This window comes from Notolabrus celidotus, chromosome 4 (genome assembly GCF_009762535.1).
Source record: "Notolabrus celidotus isolate fNotCel1 chromosome 4, fNotCel1.pri, whole genome shotgun sequence".
Lineage (NCBI taxonomy): Eukaryota > Metazoa > Chordata > Actinopteri > Labriformes > Labridae > Notolabrus > Notolabrus celidotus.
The window spans coordinates 27,225,400-27,246,479 of record NC_048275.1 but is presented as its reverse complement, the minus strand read 5'-3'; the positions used below and the strand labels follow the sequence as shown (position 1 = coordinate 27,246,479).

Sequence of the window (21,080 nt, the reverse complement as noted above, 5' to 3'; positions counted from 1 at the left end):
AGGGCTCCATACTACATAATTTATCCTTAAAGCTGCACTGTGCTGCATATTGAAATGAAACCCAGGCCAAAGATTAATCATCTCCAGTTAGCAGACAGTCTTATCAGAACTACACAACAACTTAGAGTGTGAGGACGTCTCACTGTCAATTTCATCCGTGCCGTCTTGTTTTTCCGTTCTTCATGAATAAGTCATCAGTCCCCCACTGTTCCCCTTTGGCATATTGCTCGTTCTGCCGCCTCCGTGGCCCTGTAAAACCAACTGAAGTGTTTATGGGAGATAAGAAGCAAAGGAGGTCGCAGGCCCAATAACTCCTTTTATCACCCCACAGTCTGCACCCAGGCACGCTTTATGGATGAATTTGCTGAAGACGAATTCTTAATTAGAGAAGTTTGTAGACCCAGCGTCACAGGCCTAATAGGGGGATAAAAAGAATCACAGAAAAGGCGTCTGCAGGACTGCTTGTTGGCCTGCTTGTCTTGTTGCAAAGATGAGAAAACAGAGTTGGTTTGTTTGTAATACCAATGAAAAAGAGGCTCTAAAATGGCTTTGTGAGGCTTGTTTGGTTTTGTGTGACAGCCCTGTTTGTCTAGACGAGTCTGAGTCCTTTTGGAAATTAGTTCAGGTTATTGATTTTCTGCGGGGCTTATCTTTATTAAAGGAGTCTACCCTGTCAATAGTATTACTGCCTGAGCCATTAAGGTGAGCTGATTCTATTTCCCATTATTGTAAATTCATGCCCAGGAGACTGAGATGGCCTAGGGCAATACGAAATGCAATGTGTTTTTTTGGAGCTATAATACAACAATTTCAGGAAGTAAAAGTTATTTCACTACACAACTTTCATTTCCTTTGCTTTTAACCCTTGTGACATTGTGGTCACAGCAGTTAACAGCTGTTCAAAAACAGTTTTCTATTAAAAGTGTTGGTTTGGATGGAATGGTTTCACACCACCCACTTCAGCAGACGTTAGTAAGTCATCTTATGCACTGTCACCCACTGGCCAACCATTGTAGGTGTAACAAATCCCTAAAAACAGGGATTATAGCCAAAAACAGAGGATTTTATAGGCACTCATTATGTTTAATGTTGTTTGGAAAAACTTACATTTTCTCTTCCAGATGCAGGACTACAGAGACAACCTAACTGTGGCGGCCTACTGTATGAGTGGCCAACAGTCAGGTACATTTTATGCCTGTGCAAGTTAGCTAGTTATTACCTCATACTTTTCTTACTGGGTAAAGCAAATTGTGGAGATGTAAAAAAATGCAAAAAGACATGACAGGGCAATGCTAACAAAAGAAAAGCTTACAAACACCATCTCAACCCGACATCTCGTATCAGATGAGATAACATTTATGGTCATGTCAAAATCTCACAGAAACATATTACTGCACTTGTGTGACAGCATCACTAACATTACCTTGCTGGCAGTGAAACAGCAGTATATTCATGTCATCAAATCTCTTCTCTTTGTTTTTTACTCTGTCAGAAACACAATGCTCATAGTCATCCAATTTTTGAAATTAATTGAAATTCATCATACTGAAGGATAACTTTAATCCATGCTCTAAATCAAGATGGCCGACAGAAAATGCCATGTATTTCAGGAATGTTGTACAAATCTTTGGAAGACCCTCGCAGGTGATTTTTGCTGGTGATTCAAGCAATTATATTGCTTGAATCACCAGCAAAAAGTATTGATTTAATGTTGTTGATTTTTAGCCTTATTCCTTTGTTCACTTAACAGGATTTCATGCATCACTGGCTTTATCTAAATTACAATTAACATTAACTGTGAGACTTTGCTGATTAAAAAAAAATCACGTGTAGAAATAAAAACTTGCAGGTTTATCAAAATATGTATTTTGTGCAAGGTGTTACATAAATTTCATTCAACGTGTTTATATTGGTAGAGTTTAAATCTACACTCAAATCCATGCTCTCCCAGTTTCCCTTTACAACACAGACGCACTTTAAAACTCAAGTCAATAATTCAAATTCAGGATCCCTACCTCAGTGGATATGTGAAAAACTTAAAATGTGATAGTTTAAAGAAATCAATAACTTTCTTATTGCACGCAAAAATTAAGATGAAATTAATTCTTATATTCAAGCGTTGCATGTTGCCCTTTAGTGGACACTTCCAAAACTTGTACATTATGAATATAAAAAAGTACAAGCTAAATACAAGTAAAAAACAGCACATCAAAATTGTGTTATTAATTATTTGCATGAGAAGGGTAGAAACTAATAGAACCCAAGTATTTTATTTAAAGAACAAAATTTTCCAGGCCCAGCATACCTCTAATACACAAGTCTACGGTATACTCATATCAGGAATAGACACCTTTGTCAAATAGGAACAGGGTGGGATGGAAGAAAACCAGCTCTAATTTTAATTAGCCAACTTGGCAGACATGTTTCACCAGAGCAGACCAGATAATGACTGGGATCCTGTGTTCCCAGTCGCCTGCATATTAACAGAGAAAAAAGGGGAAAATTAATTACTCATTATCCCAGACAGAGCGGAGGGGAGGAGAATCTTGTTCTTGATTGCATAACTTGAACACTCCATAATTATTTTGACTCCATGGCAATAATGAAGCAATACAGATTCTTTAAATTTCCCCCTGAGGACTTCTTTAAAGCACTGCATGAACGTGCTTTGTATGCAACCCTTAATCCAAGTGGAACAGTCTCCAAAGTTAGCCCAGAAGATTCAACAACTACATTCTGCAAATAGCCCAACATTAGTGGAGAAGTGTGATGCAATTCGGCCTCTTTCCTGGCTCATCAACCCCCGCTGCAGAGCCTAGATTAACCATCTTTCACTTCATTTAGATGGAGGATTGTTTTGGGGTTTGCCTGATTATATCTGTCTCGAGCACACACCATGCCTCTATTGGTATTTAACAAAGATTAGCTTTAAATTGATGATTAACCTTTGTAATCCTGCATGCATATTGAAAATGGCTTGCTTGTCTTCACAACAGCCACACAAAAGAGAAGCTGCATTATCGTTTGGGGAAAAATGAGGCTCGGAAAGCAAATGAGGCGGCGTTATCTGGCTGGTGCTTGGCTGGATAATGAAGACGAATCTTTGGACCGGACGGCCGTGTCATAATGAGTCCGAATAGATGAATTATTTTGTGTTCTTAGCGTGCATCTTTTAATAAAAACTCCTCTGTGACCCTGACAAGCAATTGCTAGCCCTTATTTTGAAAAGAAACAGAATTTGCTTGTGGGAATGACTGGTCGCCATTGTTTGGATGACTGTATTAGGCAGTAATCAGACATTAAATGAGTCATTTCTCCATATTTAACTCCAACTGGGGAGGTAATGGTTTAATTTGCTGGGCAATGAGTTTTCCCAAGTGGAGAGCTCCTTGCATTAAATCACAGCCTGATGCAACTGCATCTGTTGCTCTGGGAATCATTACTGCACAGACACAGCCACACATACTCAGCAGAAAAAAGGCAATCAAACATACCTTACAGTATACTAACAAGCAGGTCTGAACTCTGCTTGATTTCTTGCACCTGAGACGAACTGAGGACTGAATCCTCAACTCACATGCCTAACATGTGTTGAACATCAACACATGAGTTAAGACTTGCAGAGAGGACTCTATGTCAGAGGTGAAGAAAATATACTCTCATCTTTTTTTCCTTTTCTTTATTTTCATAAAAGCAGTATTACACTGAAGAAATATGATGATGCATGTGATTAATAAAATAGTAAAAGCATCAAAATAAACGTAAAGTACCTAAAGCAAAGTACTTATCGTGCACACTGCAGCCCCTTTTCAAAATGACAACACATTTTATCTTTTAGTTGTAATTACTCATGAATAAAGCTTTAACACTTTGATGTTCTTACAATGGACAGTATGAAAACTATCGCCAGAACAACAGCTATCAGTAGTGCGGCCAAAACAATTACAGCTCCCCCTGGTGACTGGCTGCAGTACTATGTTTAAAAAACGTGCATCCTCCATTATAACAGATTGGACATGGGTCAAACTAGAAACAATTTAAAAACATGTCAAATACATTTTTCTCAAACCTTCTTTCTGCCGTCGCAGTAAGCCTGTGTCATGCTAACTAAACGTGTTCAGTTTTCAGAGGAGTTAATTTCTAATTGGCTTGATGCTAAAAGGGGCAAAAGGGGAGGTGTGATGTAATGATTGACAGCTCTGTTGACAAGTGTGAGGTCCTGTACTGTTCTTTATCCTTTAACTTTCTACAACCATGACTGTCTGCTTCACACTAACACAAGGATCTGTACTGCTGTGGACTGTACAGACCTTATCTAGTGGTCAGACTCTAGATTGAAGCACTCCCTTGCTCATCCCTTTGAGGACCAGTAAATGATCTTCATTTCGGCTAGTTTTTACCATCAAATATGACTTCCAATACAAATTCTTCTGCACACAACAACCACTCTCTTCCTCTTCATCTTCCAACCAGTGACTAAAGCTTTGATGAAAATTCACTGCCCCCCCCCAAAAAAAATTCTACATTTGTTTGATGCAGTGGTAATTTATTTATCATGTCAAAAATATTTGTAAAATTAACATAAACATTTCATCACAGCTCAAGCAGACATTTTTAAAAGGCTTGATCTGCAATCAGAAATCCAATAATATTTAAAAACCACCACAAAAAAACTAGTAAAAGTAGAATTAATCACATTTGAGATCATGGAATCAGAAAAATTGTTGTGTTTTTGCATGAATAAATTTAACCACCAAGCAGCTTTTGAAATGTTTGTGAAAATAAATTCTCTATCCATCAACAAATCTATTGATCCACTGAACATTTCAGCTCATACTACATTTTATCAAAAAACAACATGAGCTCACCCTCGGTGCTGCATTTGGACAATAGCCAGGGCAACCTTCTCTGTACTGGCACATATGGTGATGAAATGAGGGTGATGAATTATCCTTTGGAACCTCAGACGCAGACATCAAATGGCGTACCTAATCTCTACTGTGCTCCAGACCTGTGGAGCAGATCACAGCCCACACTTGTAATCCTATTGCAGTTTATTAGGTGGAAATGATGTAAAGAGTTCGCTGTGTGATGAAAACTTATACTGAGGTGAGGCCTGAAATCTGTGATCTTTACTGGGCCAAGCTACAGCCAGCAGTTATCTCCATAACTGGGACAGCTATTTTCACACTCACGATTTCAACTTTTTTTTTTAAGTTCTTAACAAATATGAAGATATAATGTAAAAACCATCCTTAAAAAATCTGTTCTAACATATTCTTAAACTTTGTTGTGGATGTATACTGAATGAAAACACTGCAGGAGCTAGTTTGGACCGATCTGTTTGTCTGCTTCGTATGAGAAAACCCCCGCAGCAAAATCATTCTCAATAATAGAATATGCACGCATAACTTGAACATAATGTTTTGCATGCATGAAATATTTACCTGGTGCTGAAATGATGGCTGGTAAGTGGGTTAATTTACAGCGATGCATTAATACTGCAGCTCAGTTTTGAACAGAATGCAGCACAAATGAATCATCCTCTTTAACTTATAAACATTACTAAGAACAAAGAGAGAAAACATGCTCCTTCTACACAAATCACCTCAAAATCAGATGAAGCTGCTGTGGGTTATTAAATGTCATTTTGCTAAATCTCAATTTGAGAGATAATTTGGCTTTTTTTCGGCTCACTTGTTCCCATGATTAAAAAAAAAAACAAAAAAAAAAAAAACGAACTACCAGCAAATATGAAAATATTCCTCATTATCCTCTTAAACCCAAATTAGCACTACTTGTAATTATCAACTGGTCAAACAATAACCACTTTATGAGAAATGACTGAACATCTGCTACACACATACTGTAGATCAGTGGAAACAACAAATGATATAATTACAAGATTAAATGAGCAAACAAATATGACACCAAGGGAAATGGAAAAATACACCAAATATGAAAATGGGAAAAGGAAGCAGAATCTGAGTGATCATGGCTTTATTAACACATTAATGTTAATTATGTTTTTTCATATTGAGATAATGGAACTACAGCTGCAGAACACTGCAGCAAATAAAAAACAGACTGATGCATCTAAAAATATGATAAATAAGCCATTACAAATCTGAGACATTGGACTGAAGTGAAACTTAGAAACACCATCTCCCAGAAACACAGGACTTTCCACATGGTTGCAGCAGTACAATGGTCTCATTGTGCACTATGTAATGAAACGGCATGGTCATTGTACATTGTTTATATTTATGTCCATGACAGTGGTTCTCAAACTTTTTCAGTAGTGTACCTCCTTCAATATATTTTTCATCCAAGTACCCCCTTACCTCTGCAAGTTATTTTTGGCAGACAACAAAGGGCTGATGAAAATCGGTACAGCTCGATGCTGTACCATCAGTGTCTGATTTATTAAACAACAAATCTGAGAAGAATACTTTATAATGAGCACTGTAACACTGAACCAAAAGCACACAGAAAGCAGAGAGCTGCAGCTCATTGACATGAATCCCATTAAAACAGAGTCTTACAGGGGCGCTGCATGGTTTGGCCTGGCGGTTCAAGCGCACCCAAATACAGAGGCTTTAGTCCTCATTGCAGTGGTTGCTGGTTTGACTCTTGGCCAGGACCCTTTGCTGCATGTCATACCCTACTCTCTACTCCTCACACTCCCTGTCTCTCTCCAGCTGTCCTCAATAATAGAGGAATATCCCCCCAAAAAACTTTTAAAATAAATGAAAAACATGTTCTCCTTCCAGATGCTGATGGATTTTACGGCCTCTGTTTTTGCTTTCTTTGACTCTTCTTTCTACCTATGTTTTCTTTTTTTCTTTAATTTCACTTTTACAAAAACACATGTAGGTACATGTGAAATGTATGCATAAATGGGGATACATCTACTCTGTACATTTCACTATATGTGATCACATGTTGGTAAATTCATGTTAAATAAATCATGTGGTTTGTCTGTAACAGTTAAAAATTGGACTGTGAGGAGTATGTCACTGATTTTCAAATAGTCTCACTCTTATACTGATGCCTCTGATTCCTATTTTGACACAATGTGTTGTACTCATCGCTGATACTGGAGCAGGATTATCAAAAAGACGTATGTTTTCTGATGAAGTATTATTGCAGACAAAAAAACTGTACAACCAGGGCTTTGGTCAGTAGAAGAGCAAAATGCTATAAACAAGATTTAATGTTCATGCTGGCCTGTGAATGCTTCACTGCTCTTTGAGGACAAAAGAGTTAAACCCTGAGTATATGCTGTATACATTATTCTGACATTTATTGGGACACAGGAGCACACATCATAATAGCTGGGCTCTAACAAGTAATTTTAAACTGGTAAATCTTGTAGCTAACTAATGTAATAAATCAAAATTTTTGTTGTTAAGTTAAAATTGTATGCAGCAACAAAATCAATACATTACATCATCTCTGCAGCCTGACAAAACCTGGCTAAAACACCTAATTTCTACAGATCGTTAATTTAATTTCGTTTTGTGTAAATCCTCTGGAAACATATTGAGGGGGAATCCTTGTTTACAATGGTGCTGAGGTAGAGACAACAGAGCAAATACAGCAGAGCAAATAAAATGTAAGATCAAGCACATACAAAAATCATCTGAGAGTGCTAGAGGGCAGCAATGGGAGAGAAACAAGAATAAAACATAGAAACTCATACATAGAGCAGCAACCAAAACCAGCATTTAAAAGATCTGTGTTTGTTCAGTTGCACAACAATTGCACACAGAAGCAAAAGCCTCAGCTTTATGACAGTGGGTGATGGTGCTCATGGGAAATGCAGCATTTTATCCCAGATAACCTTACCTATTTAATCCAAAGTAGTCCCCACAATAAATCACAATCACAATAAATTGTACCTTTGACTATTTTTAGCAGTCTTTCAACAGACATACAACACTTTGCATCCACTCTGTGCTCGGCCAAAAGGGGGAAAACATCTTGGGCAGAGTAAAAGCATATTTCAAAGTTCAATTTCAGCTTTTAGAAAACAGTATTCTCCTTTTCAGATGGGGAAAAAAGAGAGGTGTTTTCTGGGCTTTCTCTCTTCTGCAAACCAAGATGAACGGTCTCATTCAGCACCGTGGACAGCTCCCTGCTCAGCCTGAAGATGTGACTGCTGAGGCCCCTGTCACTGAGCATGACAGAGGCATCATTAACATGGGGTGGACAGCTTTCTCTGGGGACTACTTTGTGCCTGTCCTTCATCCATGTGTGTAGGAGTCTTTGTTAAATACATTTTCAATGTTAACAGTATATTTTTTTTACCAGTGAAAGATATGTTAGACCTTTCCTTAATAACTTTTTCTACCTCAGAAGTTCTGTCGAGAGCACAATAAGGATTTAAGTTTTGGATTCAAAGGACACTGAGTTTTTTTATTCTCCTCACTCGGAAATAAAAGCACATATTGTCTCTGTGCTGACTTTGTGAGGTGTCTGACCTTCAGGCAATACACCTAAAATCAATGCCTCCAGAGATCACATTTTTATATTTAGACATACACAGATCTTAGTCTTCAGAACAAATGTCAAATATTGCTTCTGGTGGCAGAAAGAGCGTGAGCCAAAAGAAACGACCAATGCTTGACATTTTCTCCGCATGAGTATTCATCTTCTTTCAAAATAACTCACGATGATGTGCACAGCTAAGAGAGCGCAGACGAAAGGGTGGAAAAGGTGAGGTGAATTAACATTGCCCTGAAAGTAGTTTCTCTTCTATAAGACTGACACACACTTGATCCAGCAGGTAATACGACTCCTTGAACATGCAGAATGTTCATAAATCTGCCTTAAAATGATGTCCCATCTCATCCCTGATAATCTTAATATCTCCACGTTAATGGAGAAAAAGCCTCCTTCCCAGGAAATCATCTCATTAAAATCTTCCTTAAATATTCTGCTCTCTGCTTCTCAGATGAGGAGCATATTTCAGGAGCAGAAACAAGTGATAATTTTATACACCACTATCTGTTACTTATCCTTCTGCTGCTCCACACAACCACACACACACCCACACAAGATAAACTGATACATATGGCAGAGCAGAGGCATCTGAATCAAAACAAATCTCACTCCACCAGAGGGGGTCGTGATCCCTCTGAAACGGCAGATACCATCCATCCGACAAATATGACGAGACATGGGTGTGAGAGGAAAAAAAACAGGATGTATAACACACACAGTGAGCAATGTGGCTGGCATGTGTCTACTCATCTGAGGCAGCAGAGAACAAAGGTAATGAATAAATAACTCGGCTAGTCATCAAGTGGAATGATAAATCTACTTCATAACGCTTGGCCATGATGGCGGCGTCAAGGTTTCTTGAACCTCTTGATGAAAAAGTTGCCCATGAAATCTGTTCACTAGCAGGTGTCAGCATCCTCCACCGTCTCCTCCTCCCTCACCCTGCTCCCTTTCCCCCGCCTGTTTATCTCAGAATGGCAGCAAATGAAGCAGGAAAAAGCCTGTTGTCTCGTTCTGTCATCAGATCCTGTGTGCTTTTAATGAGGCTTTCCCAGGGCTGAGTTCAAACGCGGGGGCTTTTGATGACAAACACACAGCTCGCGAAACAGCTTCAATGCTGCTCTTTAAAGCCACTGGAAACACAAATCCACTACAGCCTACTAACTATGTGACACAGGTTCTCACATAGATAAAAATACACATACACAAAGTATCAGAAGTAAGTGAACGTCCAAACTCTGAAACTCTGAAATACGTCAATGAAGTGGCTTTGACTAACTGGTACTGGATTTAAAGATACAGTGTGTAGAACTTGTAATCTTTAGGGATATCTAGTGGTCAGACTCCTCTCTCTCATCAGTGATGCGATGGTGGCCTTTGAGGACAAGAAGCTGCTGTGATGTGTGATAAGAATGATGCTCCATTACTCAAGTTTTTACCATACAAATTCATAGCGCAAAACAACCACCAACAATCTTCTTCTTCCACTAACTTGTGCATTTCTCATGGCCTCTCAATAAATACAAAAACATTTCATCACTGGTTTGTCAAGTAAAAGCATGGCAGTACAAGATGGCATCCTCCATGAAGGGGCCCCACTTCTTACGTAGATACAAAAGGCTCATTTTAAGTTAACAAAAACACAATAAAAAATACATACAGATGATCATACACTATTTGAAACATACTTATGAATATTATATTCCATCACACCATGTCTTTTCTGCTAAATGCAGCCAAATTCTACACATACCTCCAAATTATGGACTGTATTCATCATGGACGGAGTCATGGTGGCACCCACCCATTAGTTTCTGAAGAGTTGTTACAAAGCCCAACAATGGAAATCGCCATATTGAAAGTGCTGCCTCCAAATAGCTTCCAGCTTATTAGGAAACCAGCAAAACAATGGAGTTCAAACCTTGCCACCCAGCAAGCAGCTACAGCGTGCCCACCTGTCAGAGCAATCAGTGACGCCCCTGATTACGCCTAATGATGCATAACTATTCGCCTTAATATAATCAAAATGGACTAGTGATATAACAAAAATGCATCTACTGTACAGTTGTTACATATAAAGAAATTACTTATAGAGGTCAAACCCTTTTTCTGTTCCAGACTGTAAACATGTTTAAGTCTGCAGTATGAATACACATTTTAAAGGGATAGTTCAGATAGTTTGAAGGCATGTCATTGTCACTTAAAAAACACTCTGATTTTCTGTCTTATCTGAGGCCCTGTGATGCAAACAGCTGATCAGCAGACACAGCAGACAGAGGAACACTTCAACAAGAGGCTTCCTGATGGCAAAATAAATTACACGGAAATTTTAAAATGACCTTAATGTTCGGGTTGGACTTCAAATTTGCTAAATGACACAATTTGGCCCTGTCTGCAGCGGTTGATACCCTAGCTTCCCTTTGGGTTCTCAATAACAGGGCTGTGGGTAATACACCTACATTTGAAAAGTACCTCATAAAACCCCTCTCAAAAAAATAAAACTACAAAAATACCTCTTGGTTTTAGAAATCAGCCTCAAGTGAACACTCAGGGACATGTAGTTTTTGGCATTTTGGCACTACATGGTTTCATCTTTCAACACCAGAGGCTGACACTTGGTATGAAAGGAATGTGGCTATGCTTGGGTATTTATGATGTCATAATTCTGTGATTCATCCATAGAAAATACACAAAAGCTTTCAACTTTTTACAATGGGAATAAGCGTTATCTGTAGACAGAATAAATATGGCCACAGGGGTGTCGTCCATGGTTTTATATTTGTGGCTGGAAGTTACAGGAAGGGTCCACTGCCAATGGCCAGTCATGAGTGTTTCACCAAAGGAGGGTAGAAAGGCGCAAATTAACACAACTGAGCCCTCATTTAGAAATTGTTCCTCCTTCAGAGCAACTGGTAAAGTCTCAACTCATGTTGCAAGTGTTTTCTAATTGGCAGCTATGATATGGAATAGCATAGTATTTTGTATACCACGGTTAAGTGACAAATTGACTTGAATATTTTAAGCTGGGCTGCTCCCTCCTCTGATGACTTCAGGGCCGCACTAACTAAATGATAAGACCTTCCATCCATGTGTGTAAAACCAGACGGATGTCACTCAAAATGTGTTTGGCCACACATCCACAAGCGGTCTCCACAACAAAATGAATTTTTTTTTCACAAAGTTTTGAACTCTTATTTTCACTCTGATGTTTTGGATGCTTAATGAGACTGTCAACTTTGATATCATACATGCATTTTCTCTGTTTCAAGCCAAAATGCCCAAGGCTTTATTACCATGTTGTTGGTGCACACAGCGAGTAACAAGCCCTGAGATACAACACATGGACCACAGTGGCTCTTTACACCATGGATTGCTGCTTGCTGCACACTCATGAATTATGGAATTCGGCACAAATATGCAAATCTGGGCATTAGCCTAGTTCTGCCCTGGTACTGTAAGTTACAGTGACTTATCTATTATGCATGAACCAAGGATTGGAGTGAAGAGGTCCTGGCAGGCGGCTTCACGGCCCTCTCTCTGTTGCTCACTTTCACATCATGAAAGAGAATGAATAGCTGGGGAGGTAACTGCAAAAAGCAAGCTCTTTCTGCCGCTCCCCATCACCAAACACTTGGGAGAATTAGAGCTTGCTTCCACGCTCAATTGCCAAGCTACTTAAAATAACAATGGCTTCCACAGGATTTAGAGGCCTGGAAGATACGTAGGGGAATAAGCATAAAGTTGTTGCTAATCCTCTAATATTCCCCCCATAAGGCTGATATGAAATGTTAGCCTGATCGGGAATCAGTCCACAAGGGAGGCAGACAGAGGATTCAGCCAACTCAACAGACTCACACAAAAATTAGCCTTTGTATGACATTACCATCACAATGCTGCATGAGTGATCGCATTCGGGTAACTCAATAGTTTTGGTGCAAATATCCACGATCATGGAGCCAGCAGGACAGAGAATGAGCTTGGTCAAACAGTTCAGTCTTAAAATGAAACACGTGTTCAATTCAGCATAATGAATGAGTCCCGCAGCTCCGAGACGAACAGAGCGATCATTAACTCACATCAAAGTCAATCATCGGACTCATGACAGCTGACAGCTTCTATTTAGCAGGGTGCACAGGAAATTATGTTACCTGGTCCAAATGAGCCCAGTCGCTATGGTAACAAGAAGAAGCTGCTCCAGCACGCTGTCCCACAACCAGCAGGCCTGCTTGTTTCTAACAAAGGAATATTTACTGAAGTTTTAATTCTCCTCCCTGTTGGGTAAGGAAATGAGAACTTTTATGGTACTGAGCATTTTTCAAAAAGGATAGAGTCTTTTTGGGAGCGTCACAGAAATCTGCACTGTACAGCAATAATGATACTGCATTTATTTTCAGCTGATAATATGGTTGTGTTCCATTACATGATTGATGGGATTTATCATTTTGCACCACAAATCTTATGATATGTGAAAATAGATGACAGTCTTTATGGGGTCCATAGCCTAACAACATATTTTCTTAAACAAAGAATTAAGATTTGTATGCCAGGACGTCTCCGCAGTACAACAGTTCTTCGTTTGCATTCATTTGCCAAGTAGGAGCTAGCTCCCCCCTTTTCTACTTGGCTTGATAAAATTTGCAAAGATGATGGAGTCGCTTTTCTTTCATGTTGTTTCAAGAACTAACAGACATTAGCTACTCTCCCACACTCAGTGCAGTGTTGATCTAACGTTGAATTTGTCCCCATAAATTCTAGTTTTCTATAATAAGAGTGTAACATTCAGAGCACTGGTTTAGCCAAAAAGCTAAAACATGAACTCCATGCCCATGTCTCAACCCATGACATCCTACACTCTCTACTTCATTCTACATTTCCTACCTCTTTTGAGCTATCCAATCCCAAAATTAGACTTGCAAAACAAGTGTTAATTTAGCATCAAGAAATGAGCTACTGAGGTTAGACTCAAAACCGATACACTTTAGGAATGAAACATCTTAGCTTTTTCGTCTCGGCTTGGCTTTAAATAAGTGCTCATTTGAGTAACTTCATGAAATGTAAGGTTCACACTGTATAATCAAGCTAATCTGAGCCTGATTCCCCTCTTCTGTAAGTAAGCAAAGTCCTGAGTTTTTTATGGTGCTACATATTATCTGTTAAAATCTTCCTGAAGTGTGAGATATTTAAAGGGATTGTGAGGTCTTTGTTGAGAAACTGTCCGGAGAACTGGATCAGAGGCTAGGCTATCAACCACTACAGACATGATCAGATCTGTCGTGTGATTTATCTGATTTTAACAAACTCAAACCAAGGAACTAGTTCCGGTTTAACTGTACGCTTTATTTGGAAATTTGCCAGCACTTAACTTGCTATCAAATAGCCCATTCAGTTTTTCACTACAACACAACACATTCTTGTTCTTCTGCCTGCAGCGCACTGAACAATCAGGTATATGATGTCCGAGTCTCTGATTTTAGCATCTAGGACAGCTGAGCAGTCTGTGGATTGTCACCGGTTCTTCCTGCCCATTGTCTGCCAGGTTTCCTGAAGTCACATTTGACTGTGAGACACTTTGCAAGATTTACAATTTTGAGCTCTGTGATTGGAATATATTTGCGGTGGCCATATCATTGCTCTCCACACACTTTAGGAACACAATGTTAAATGGATCATTATTTATCACATGCCACATTTATTGCATCAATACAATTATAGTGACTTTTTTCTTTTTATACATATTTTTTCCTGGTATTTTAACACACAATCCCATGCAAACAACCAAGATAACAATTGGTCTAATTTCTGAGAAAGAAAAAAAAAGTTTTGGTTAGACTTTAATGCACAAATTTAAGCCCAGAGATTGCATCAAGAATAACGAGCAAGAGCTCTGCCTCTTTCATAAAAGCTCTTTTATCTCCTGAGGGAGAGCCAACGAACACCAACCAACCCAGGAAAAAAGAAAGGGAAAAACTCTGGAATTAATTTGCATTTTTAACGAATATCCCTGTGTGCCTCAGCTAATAGTTTTCTTTTAATTCAACAAACATAACCTCATCAAATATTTATCCATTTCTCTTGTTATTTTCGATTGCTTTTGATTAGAAAACTGGAGGAAAAGACGATGCTCTTTTGTTTTGTTGTTCTTTTCTTTTGCCCCCCTCTTTGTTCTATTGCAGCCAACACCATCAAACAAAACATCATAGCAGGAAACTGTTGATGAGAAACAGTATCTCTCCCTGTTTTTCCCTCCTCTTTCTATTCTTACAACATGAAACTCTGCGGATATGATGCTGGAACATCCACCGGCCCTGTATGTCTGTCCAGTCATACATCAATGAGACACCATGAGTTTTCTTTGGGGCATTTGGAGATCATGACGCTTCCCTGGACTACCGTCATCTCTACAACCAGACTCATAAACACTCGCTGTCAGGAAAACCCCTCAGACCATCGTGTTTGCTGTCTCCTGTCGCTCTTCACCTTTGCTCAGACTTTTGTTTTATGAACAAATAAAAGCAAAATGAGTATTTGTCCCAGTTTAAATATGGATAAACAGGCGCCCCATTCATGCTGGTTAGTCGGGTATGAAAATAACGAGGGCGACCCTCTCTTTCATATTGACCTTTAACCCCTCATTGTCCATCCATGTTCCACTTCTCTTCCAATTTCATTTCTCTCTACAGCAACAGCCTTTCAGTTCTGACTCAATATGCAAACATTTATCACAGTTTTAATCTTATTTACACTTTTATTTTCAGGGCATTCTTGAGGTTTGCTTCTAAAATGTATGATAAATATCTAAAAAAAATTATGTTTTTAAATTGTTTTTTACAGTCTGGTATATGACTCCATGATATGACAAAATATGTGTGATTACGTAGTTCAGTATTGCAATAGTAATATGAAGCAGGATAAAGAGATGAATATTAAAGAGCACCTATTGGTTGTAACTCAGCTTTTATGTCTCTCTGCTGCTCTTCATGTTTTACCCAACACCTGTATTCAAACCTATCCCTCCTGAATCAGAAATAAGTCAAAAAAGTTTTTTTTTCACCTCTCACTTGGGAATTTCATCTGAGGGTAGCTGATGGATAGCTCCAATTTCATCTTACTGCTTCAAAATAATGCAAATGAATGTCTTTTATACCCAGGCCTCCATCCAACAGGTAAAACACATAGGGATGCTGACTGAGAAGAATTGCTTGTTAACATGTAATATTTGTTTTGTAATTTTGTTATTTGAATTCAGACTTAAAGATTTCATGTGAAGCTCACATTTCGATAATATGACATTTTGATTTATTTCGCAGTGCCAACATGGTCCTAACCTTAAAAGCACCTCTCAGACTATGTACAGCTCTACAGTAACTGTGAAAACATTAACGAGCTGAAATTAAAAAAAAATCTAGCATTATTCGTTTTTAAATTTGACCAGAGAACTTGTTCCAGGCAAACACAGCTTATACCTCTGAGAAATCATGCAGCCAGGAGAATCACCGGCTCACGTAAGCCAACACCCACATGCTCATAATTAAAGGTGAATTGCACTGCCCGTGGCAATCTGCATCCTGTGACGTTAATCCCCGACTGCTGGAATTTCAGTAGGTAGCTCTGATAACAGATACAGCAGTGGTGATGCTGCTACATCAAGGCTACAGTTCAACTAGAACAAGAATTAGTTACCACTGGCGGCATATGCCTGCCCTTTGACATGAGCAGGATACAGCTAGAGACCTTTCAGTCTCCAGCCCAGAGTTCAACTCCTGTGAATGACTGTTGGATCTATTTCATACACACAAACTGAAAAACATTAACCAGAACTTTTAATCTATGAAAAGAGTAAACGTGGAGCTGCTTTCAAAATGCACAGCCCGCAGGATCTACAGAGGGTTGACCTCGTGGGAGCTTATAAAGCTAATTTATTGGATGAAGCATTTTAATTAGTTTGATCAATATTCTATTACAGATCATTTAAACGTGAACTACTGAGATAAGACGAGGTATTTATTTCATACGACTCAATGTTTCAAAGCTGCAGAGATCCTGCTTGCTGCAAGCCGATTCTTCATTTATTCCAGCTCAATTATTGATGAATTAATCATCCGTGATTTCAAAAGCACTAAACATGCTTTTGTGAGCCATTGTGTAAGCCATTTGAGCGCCAGACAGGAGTGATATCTCACACAGACAAAGTGGAATCTACGGAGAAAATCGTTACCTCGCGCGTGGGTTGGGTGAGGGTCTCCGCGCGCCTCTCGGGTTCGGGTTGATCTCAGGAGCGGAGGTTGATGATGATGTTAATGATGATGGTGCTGAACCACGGAGCGCACTTTTGCGCACTGCTGGTCCACACAGAAGAAAAGCGTCCGTCTCTCCCCTCGGCCACTCTCATCACTGGTTCATCTGAAAGCAGACACCAGGGGGGAGGGACCGATCCGTGTTTATTCAAAGTGGATAACTCGACTCCGTCTCCGGCTCACGCAGACCAGCCTGTGTGCAGAAACGCGAGTAGAGTTGTGCCCGAGTCGCTGCTTTGCGTAGAGACTGGATGAGGGAGCGGACGGAGCGGGGAGGGGCCGTCTGCCGTCAGATGATCGGGGCAAGGTGCTCTGCTCTCTCCTCACTGACGCTCTGCACTCCCAGCAGGAGAGCTGCAGCTCACACCTCTACACAATAATCCCGATCTCAAAGGAAACAGCTCTTTCAATGTCGTCTCTACTACCTGCATGCTCATGTAACCTATTTGTGTGTACCTGTGGTCAGGTGGTCATTATTAGCTCTGCTTAACACAAGAGCTACCAAAGCAGTCAATAGGACATTTTGAAAATTTGTGAAAACTTTGATTAAACCGCTCTACTGCTTCAGATGGTTTATTCTTAGCCTACATGATGAGTTATTAAACTTACTGAGCTCAAAAGAGCCCTGGAATTTCTTCTTTTAATGGCATTGACAGTCATGTTTAATGCAAACATGAAAAGTATATAGTTTCAGTTTTCCTTATTTTTCATTACTTGAAGATTTGTTTTGTCAACAACACAATTTAAATATGCAGTGTGTAATATTTAGCAGCATTAAACAGAACAGAGTTAAATGGAATTTATTCAGATATGTTTAAATGAGTGTACAAACACCTGAATATAACTGTTGTGTTTTTATTAACTTAGAATGAGCTTTTATACAGTATCGACATAAGATCCAACAAATCTACACACATTTGCACCTTTAAGCCTGGTAGACACAGTATATGACCATCTGGAAAAGAACTCTAAGGTCATCATTGAATCACAGTTGTCAGACAGTCTCACTCCATCATAAGACAGTGTGAAAAGAGTTAAGTAAACTCTTATAACAGGTGTAAAGAGATCAAGCCCTGATATCCACTGTCAGTGGGGAGAATTGATTAAATCCTCTCCATGTTCACTTTCTGCATTTTTTGATTCCTGTTGAATGCTGGAGAAATCACTCACACTGGTTTCTGGCAAGACTTGCATGTCTGTATTTTGGTATTTTAATGAAATAAGACTACAAACTTCAAGTGATATGTTCAGTTTTATGTGAACATCAAGACCAGACAAAGACTAACACAGACCAGCTCAGACTGGGTTTTATTACAACTGCTGAGTATCAGTAGATCCTCGTATGAAAGTATGTGTGAGTGGGCATGCCCTCCTTGCTATGACAGTGACATCACTGTCAAATCATTCAGTTGATGCTGAAACCGTCCCTGCCTCTGGAGAGTGTGCAGACAAATGTAGCTCTAGCAAAAGTTCAGACAGGAAGACTGTACCTGCATTCACAGAAGTGGTTTTACTCTCCTCGCCCTTGCGCATAAGCTCACCCTCTCTCACCTGCATACTGTCATTGGTTAATCAGTGGTAGCACTCATAGTCTCTCATCCAATAGCACAGTGACATGCCCTTATTGTCAGCCTATCACTTTTCTGCTGTGTAGTCCCTTCTCGCTGTTGATTTGTGCACACCCGTCCACCTCCCTATCTCTTCCTGGTCTCTGTCTTCAGTTTTCATCCAGTCCTAGAAAGTCATCAGCCACCACCACCAGTGTCTGGACACCATGGGGGATTTCCTTGGCTGACAAAATCAGACATTCTACACTCACAAAATATCCCCATAGAGTTCTTAGACTAAAGATCTTCTGACAAGTTACATTATTCATTAAGTTGTAATTGATAACATTTCATTCTTTAAATCTTGTCCCTCCTGATTGAAAAGATTGAGTTCACCGAACAGCACATTCACAAACTAGCCAACATTACCAACCCCCATTAAGTGAACGATCAGCAGCAGCAGGACTAATTTATTCAATCTAAACAGAAGCACCTTGCCTATCAGCTAGGATTGCGTGGAATTGAGTTGCAACAAACAGTGCTAAAGCCTGGAAACACCTGCTAAAAGCTGCTAAGATAAACTGCGAAATAGCTATGCAAATCATAAGTGTGAGGTGTAGTGAAAATATCACAGATTTTAATTGTTTCCTACACTACACAGCCATTATATACCGATGTTGACTTGGTAGTGTAATAGCGTATAGCTCTAATGGGTCTCTCCACCTCTGTTAACATCTGAGTTGCTCTAAAAACAGACTTCTCACCCCACAGGTGGGACATAATGTCTGGAAAAGACAAATCTCATTTACAACGATGGGGTCAGATATGCCTGGGAGCGACATGTGGAACCAAAATCCCCGTTCATAATGGAAGTGCATGTGTGTGTCTAACATCCCCATCCACTACACTGACTTTTTTCCTTTAGGAACTTGCTCAGAATCCTAGCTCTTGTAGCCAAATGCCTAAAAGAGAGGGTAAGTGAAGGTCGCATTTATATTTCAGCAGCCCGGTTCACATTTAGAGAGAGGGGACTGACAGAGATCATATTTTAATGCTTAAAAATGTATAGTGTTTGTTCAGAAAAGATGGGAGCTCGTGTAGAGCAGAAATTGGGGCATTGAATACGTTGCTGCCTAGTCAGCACCAGAGAAGCTGACATGGGAATCCAAAAAGTCAGTTTTAGCTTTAATTGAGCACAAAAGAGCCCTTTCAACAGTTTGGGCAGTGGAAACTCAAATTCTGTCCTTCTTAATAAAATATAGTGCTGTGCTAGATAAAAAAACGTTGGGAAATGGGAAAATCTCGGACCCCAAGGGTTTCTGACCCTACTTTGAGGAGAACTGGGGTGTAAGAGATGGAATAGTTGCAGGCTGTACTTTGCAGATGTACTTGATAATTTATCAGGCGCCTGTTCCCCAAGCAGCAGAGATAACCTACAGCCCACAGCCGGAAAGACACCTTGAGTCACGGGATCTGAAGCTCAAAATGAACTTTTCATGCTGACTCGATGATATTCTGATTGATAAGGGTGATACTTCAAATCACATTCTTAGTACTGTTAACTTTTCAGGGCATAATCTTACATTAAATCTCTGCTGCAAGCTGGAATTTATTGAAAAAGGGTTTCATAACTGTCATATTTATTTAATGGGTATTTCACACTATCCACTTTTTCTGTGTTACACTAGATGATTTGCAGACAGATTATTAGTGACACCAACCCGTACATGCATTTAAGCACCTGCCTGCAGATCTAAGACAAATATCCTTTGCTGTTATTTGAGTGTGCTGTGTTTGTCGTTGCTGAGTTTTCATAGTAATCTGCAACCGGAGAGCTGCACCCCTGCTGCTCAGACTTGTCCCATTCTGGCCTGGAAAAGATGCTGCTGATGAAATTTTCATTGAGCAGATGAAGCTGAGCGCAGTTTCATAATTCCCCAGCGAGTTGCATCAGCTTGTACTGATATCATTCTATCAAGACCCACTAAGAGCGGATTTGATGTCTTGATCGCTGAGTGGAGCTATTTTGTTTGAGGATGATGCTTCCCAAGGTGCACCGAGGCTCTGGAATACATGCAGTGTGATTGAGATGTTGTTCAGTGTCAGTGTGGCACTATTCCGTCAGAGCATATTTTGTTGTCCCTTGGCTGCTAACACAACATTGCTCTCTGCTTGAGTTGACTAAACACGACGAACTTCAAAGAAAAGCCCAACAGGGACTGAGCTGCTCTATATGAATGCAGATATTCTAAAATCAAGGGTTACTTTAATCTCAATAATAGAAAGTATTAATACCTGCTGCTGCAGATATTCAAGTTTACCTCATGCATCTTGATTCAAAGTTTTTACTGGGGCTGTCAGCATTAACACATTAATGCGACTGAGGTCCAAAATTATTGCTTACTGTTTTATTTCCCTTTCAGCGCACCAAAGTTAAGGCTCGGCTGTGTCTCCCAGCTGTTGCTGCTGTGATGAAAAGTAATATGCACTTTGTGTCAAACAGAAACAGAAGTTCTTTGAGTTTGAGCTTCAACCTATTAGCTTAGAATACAGGAGTAGCTAATCAGACAGCTAATCATCATTAATTATTGAAATTTAGGGATTAATTGCAATTGAAAAATATTTCTGTTTGACTGCTCTGTTTTTTGTTATTATAACCTGATGGGAAAGTGTGCTTAAGAGTTAGTGTTGATTCAAACATATAGAGATAGTCCAGATTTGTTTTTGGCTT

The 21,080-nt window shown here is 39.5% G+C and overlaps 1 protein-coding gene across 1 annotated transcript in view; it reads right to left on the bottom strand.

Annotated features, from left to right (window-relative positions):
* Positions 1–17,051, bottom strand: part of hs3st1l1 (heparan sulfate (glucosamine) 3-O-sulfotransferase 1-like1) — a 43,132-nt gene extending 26,081 nt beyond the window's left edge. Inside the window, exon 1 of the mRNA XM_034681290.1 lies at positions 16,724–17,051. The gene's annotated coding sequence lies outside the window, so the exon portion shown is untranslated. The remainder of the gene's footprint in view (positions 1–16,723) is intronic.
* Positions 17,052–21,080: the final 4,029 nt, after the last annotated feature.